This window comes from Cajanus cajan, chromosome 7, assembly GCF_000230855.2.
Source record: "Cajanus cajan strain Asha chromosome 7, NIPB_CcT2T_4, whole genome shotgun sequence".
In the NCBI taxonomy this organism is placed as follows: domain Eukaryota; kingdom Viridiplantae; phylum Streptophyta; class Magnoliopsida; order Fabales; family Fabaceae; genus Cajanus; species Cajanus cajan.
In genome coordinates this window covers 41,398,785-41,404,828 of record NC_138523.1, presented here as the reverse complement: position 1 = coordinate 41,404,828, position 6,044 = coordinate 41,398,785, and positions in this window count along the sequence as shown.

The following is a 6,044-nucleotide window of genomic DNA, read 5'->3' as shown; positions in this document are numbered from 1 at the left end:
TTTAGAAATATTTTTGAGTGTTTTTTTTCTTCTGAAAATAAAAAGTATTTTTCAGTAAATTTATTTTTAAAAATACTTCTATTAACTTGTGTTTAAACAGGTTAAAGTGCAATTTAGTTGTGGTGCTTCCCTAGGTTGCTACCTTGGCATATTTGAAAATTTGAAAGAAAAAATGGATAAAAGGACATACATACATATATTATCTTTTATTTCAATCATTAATAAGTTTCATGTTAATTTTATAAAGGCCAATAACACAAAGTATGATAAGTATTATTCCTGATAAATATAAATCCAAACAAAAAAGAGTAAAGTTGATATTTGTAATTTGTTTGGCATGTATTTGGAAATTCCTAACCAGAAGCACTGGTGATTGTCTTAGTCTAAAATAAATCAAATGAATAGGAGTGAGAGGAATGTGATACCCATTGGCGAAGTCTTGTATAGTTGGCGGTTGACGCAAAAACAAGTGACTATATATGTATATATTCATTTCCGAAAACGATTCTCCACTGTACAGCGATAGTTAAGTCGTTATGTATCGTTTCTTAGCCTAGCTGCCTTTACGTCATACCACAACTGTATTTTCTTCAAATAAATTTCTGAATTTTATGATAATTATATGGGACCCAATTCAGTGTTTTTTTGTCCAAAGTCAAATTAGTCACATGATGACTCAGTTCATCCCAAGTTATATATGGATCTTTGTTTCGTTTGAGTTTCCTATATTACAATCATATAAGTGCAGTCACATTCGAAACCGTTGCCAGCAGCTAGGGTTTTTTTTAGACTGGCACAAACTCTTTTACTAGATCACCGATTCTAAATACTTGCAACTTGGTCTCATACACTCATCATCTCAGCAGCAACTACATCACGTTTCACATCAAGGTATAGTTGCAACTTGCAACACAGAGAACATGTGCAATTCTAAATTCTATAGCTTAGAACTCGATGTTACAAGAGATAATATAAACAACAAAATCAAAATGAGCAACGTACCTAAGTAAGAAGTAAGAACCTGTGAGATTCGAAACTTCCTTGTTAATTGTTATGTGTTTCCTTTTACCACAATAGCTACAATATTTTATTAACCCTTAGTCTTTAAGTATTTTCTGAAGCCAATCTCTGGCCAATAGAAGCACTCAAAATCAATAGTGAAAAAAAAACTTTTAAAATCGGTTATTTTTAACTTTTAAAATCGGTTCTCTAACCGATTTTAAAAGAGTTGATTTTAAAAGTTAAACTTTTAAAAATGGTTATTTAACCTATTTTAAAAGTTAACTTTTAAGATTGATTGTTTTATAACTGATCTAAAAAGTCTTGGCTTTGTAAAAATTAAAATTCGAACGAGCAGTTCTAAAACTGGAACGGGACATACCAGATTGTTAAAATAGCCTAAAAATATCGTTTGGAATGGGTCGTTCCAGAATAGTTTGTCATAAGTTCAAATCAATCCAGAACGACTCCGTTCTCCTTGCAGAACGGCCTGTTCTCCTTGCAAAACGGCCCGTCCTTCCTTCAGAACGGCTCGTTCTCCTTGCAGAATAAACCAACAACGAAACTAGAGACATGAGAAAAGCATGAGAATGTTACCTTGAGAATGAGAAGCTGGAGACTTTAGATGAGAGCGCGAGAGAGTAAAAAAAGGAATGGAGGGAAAGATCAAAGAGAATAAGAATGAAGGAAAAGATAAAAGGTTTCTGACGATACTTTTAAAATCGGTTATTTAAGAATCGATTTTGTTTACTACATGCAAAATCGGTTCTTAAATAACCGATTTTAAAAGTAGCACCTTTAAAATCGGTCATAAAATAACCTATCTTAACTTTTAAGATTAGTTAAAATTTAACCAATCTTAAAAGTGTTCACATTATTTACAAAATTGTCACCATGCCACTTTTAAAATCGATCACCTTGTAACCGATCTTAAAATTTCGATTTTAAATCTAATTTTTGTACAAGTGAATGGAAGTTAAATAGAGCGCAGCATTTATGGGACTTTCAGCAATCAAGTTGCTACTATGGACGACCGAAGCAGATCGCAAATTTAAATATATATAATTGTAGGCTATATTTTTTATATAAAAAATTGTAATCATATTTTATTAATTATATTTTTATTAAATAAATAAAATATTAAATATTTTATGTTTTTAAGATGTATTTAGATTTTGTGTAATTAATAATACTCAAAAGAATATATCGTATAAGAGAACAAATATTTTATAATTTTATTTCTTTTATCACTTTTTCTCACCAATAAATAAATAAATAAATAAATATAAATATATATATATATATATCACTGTTCATAAAGTCTTCTCCATATATATGTACGGTCGAGAAATTGAACCACTATCAATATATTTAAGTAGCTCAGTTATATATCAATTATGAACTTTTTTATATATAATAAAAAAACTATAAAATTGTATAGGTTGGATTCCTTATTTTAAAAAGTACTCTCCTTCATTTTTATTTTTATTTTAATTTTCAATAAGTTTTTATTAATTATAAAAAAAACATATTAAAAGAAGTAGGTTGACAACCGTAATAATAAAGATAGTTTAACACATAAATTTTAATTTGTAAAACAATATCCTTGCGAAAAAAATTATTATATTTTTTTCTTTCGATTACGCTAATAAAAATTAAATTAAAATAAAGCAAGTTGGAATGAAAAAATATATAATATAAAGAAAGACAATTCAATATCAAATTTAACTTAAATGAAAGCTAGAAGACTTACATCGTACATATTATTACATACTTTTCTCTCTCTCTTATTCATCTCTCCTTTAACATAAAATGCTGGACATAGATAAATTACAATTTCTCTGCATATATACTAGCACCAGCGGCCTTGTTAATTATTTTTCTAATCTTAGAGTAATTTTATTGCATTAATAATACTTTTTTATATTAAAAATACAATCATAATAATACTCTTTATGGTCCAAAACTATTGACGTGTTTAATAAGGTTAATGCACTCATCTTAAAAAATATTAATATTATCCATAAACTTGTACTATATTTAGTCTAATATGCATTCAATTAATTATTAATAATATTTATTATAAGAGTGGTCCTGACTCGTAGAATAAGGCATGATGATATAAATATAAATAATTAATGACACTTTAATTTTATAAAACGTCAATTATTTTTTTAGAAAAAAAAAAAAAGAAAGACATAATCAATAGTTTTAAAATGGATGGAGTATTAGTAATACAGTAATATTAAATGAGAGTTTAATTTTGATATGTTATAATAAATTTTTGAGACTATGAAGTATCAACTAATTAAAAATTACTTTATGTCTTTTAATATAATTGAATTTAAATATTCATTTAATTCTTTTTTTACAAATCTTATTTTTTAGTTTTTATAATTAAAAAATATTATATTTTATTTTTTATATTAGGGTTGAAAATGAATTGAGTTAAGTCAAACTCAATTCAGTTCATCTTAACTCAATAACATTTAGTTTGATTTGAAACTCAATTTAACTTAAAAATGATTTTTTTTAATTTAAACTTGACTCGATTTAAGATTGTTAACAATTTTGTTCACCTCAAGTCGTTAGCTTGAATTACATGAATCAAGAGTTATTTCTTTTTTATTTTACACATTTCAAAATTTAATTTATTAATAGTTTTTTAGATAAAATGATTTATTTAAGATAAAACATAATTTATTTTATTAGCTTTGCATTGTTGCACGAGGTAGATAACTCCAAAGAAACATAATTACAACTAAGATTTATATAAATAAAAACTACTTCATTCTTACATGAATTAATAGAAAACTCATTTCATAATCATGAAACCTTAAGATATTCACATCTTTTATTATTATTGATTTATATATAACTCAGTTTTGAATTTTTCTAATTTTAATAAGTTAGATTTAAATAAAAAATTAATTTATAAATAATTATATATTTATATGTCAAGTCAATTCATAAATTAAACAAACTTAATTATATAGAACTCAAGTTCATTTATTTATTTATCAAACTTAAATTTTTAAATGAAACTCAGATCATTTAGTACATAAAGGTCAAATTTAAAGAGATAATTATTGAATCAAGTTTTGAATTATTTTTTAGTTGATTAATAATCACCCACTACTTTATGTATATGATTTTTATTTTTATTTTTTATTTTTTATAGTTTGAGTTTAACCTTTTAGTCCTATAATAAATAGATGGTGAAAACTAAAAGAAATTTTTTAGCATATATATATATATATATATATATATATATATAATAAAAACATTTGTAATTATAATAATTAAAATATAAATTTTATAAAATTATAAGAATTAAATAAATATTTAAACTAAATAATTATTATTACCAAAATTAGTAATCCTATTGTACATGATAACTCGTGATGATATAATAATGTAGAATAATTTCACATAGATAGTATACAGTCTAATTAAATTTATTAAACGATGCACCTTACGATAAAAATATTCACTTTTTAATTATTTAAGCTAGCAAAACAGTATTACGTAACATAGATATAGATACATGTGAATCGGTGCATCGGGGTCACTATACTTGATCAATCTTTTTCTTTTTCTTCCTGTTTTTACATTAGAGGGTTTTTTTTGGTACATCTTAATCAATCCTTAAAAAGGTTAAGCAAAAGACAAAAAATATATTTACCAAGAAAATGACGTGTTATCTTAGATTGATTTTTTGCCCAAGTGTTGATTGATGACTGCTGTCACTGCACCAGTTTTCTTGCGTTAAATGGTGGAAAATTAAGGAGTTAGTTGCATTAAAGGTAAATTAAAGAGCAGCGTAGATGTTAAATCACGTCATGGGAAAAATCACAATTTCATATTTATATTCACAAAAAAAAAAATTACATTCCATATTTGTACATTCCGCATCCATCCATCGAAAATAATATGCAGTACGTAATTAACTTTTTATATATTGAATGTAATTATTGATACAGTACGTGGAAAAGAACAACTAAATGTAATTGAATGCAATTATTGATAGATGATTAATTAAAACTCCCTCTTGAAACATATGTATAAATAAAAATAATTAAAATGATTAAGAAAAATAGTTAAATATATTTAATTTTTATAATTTTATATAAAATATATATATTATTATATTTACTAAAATATTATCAATTTTTATTTATTGTTTTGACTGCATTTTTAAATTAAGAATATTAAATAAAATTTACTTAGTTAATTTTTTTTATAGTTAAATCTAAAAAATTTAAGTATATTTTTGTTTATATGTAGATCAAGAGGGAGTAATATATATAAGAGTTATTGAAATGTAAAAAAAAAAAATTGCTAGAAACACACTCTTTTTATCTATCAATAAGTGAATATGATTTATATATAAATAAAAATTTTAAATTGTTTTGGCTAAACTATTTAAAATAATTGTGATTAAAATATTTTAAGAAATATAGTCTATATTATATATGAAATAATGAAAATTAAATACATATAACTAACTTTGTTAATATATATGAAATTAAATTATTTTAATTATTATAAATTCATAGGGAGTACTAGTCAATAAATATATATATATATATATATATATATATATATATATATATATATATATATATATATATATGATTGTATAAAAATATTAAGATATGATTAATTGTGACATGAGATTATTAAAATATGTGATAGTAATTAGTTTTATCTCACAAGTGAGTAATAATATCATGAGATTATTAAAATATCTAATAGTAGTTAACTTTATCTTATGAATGACACATGATAAGTAATTTGATATTATACAACAAATTTATTAAAAGAGTTATGAATATTATTATGATTACATATCTAACTATTTTATTATGCAATAAATTTGATATTTGTTGTGTAACAAATCAAATAAATTGTAATTTAATATTTATTTTATTATTTAGGTACATTAATTTATGTAAATTATTTAAATATTAAAAAAATATTGAAAGAACAACTCAAAATCAATATATATTTTATTTTTTTCTTTTATTTATTTATTTATTATT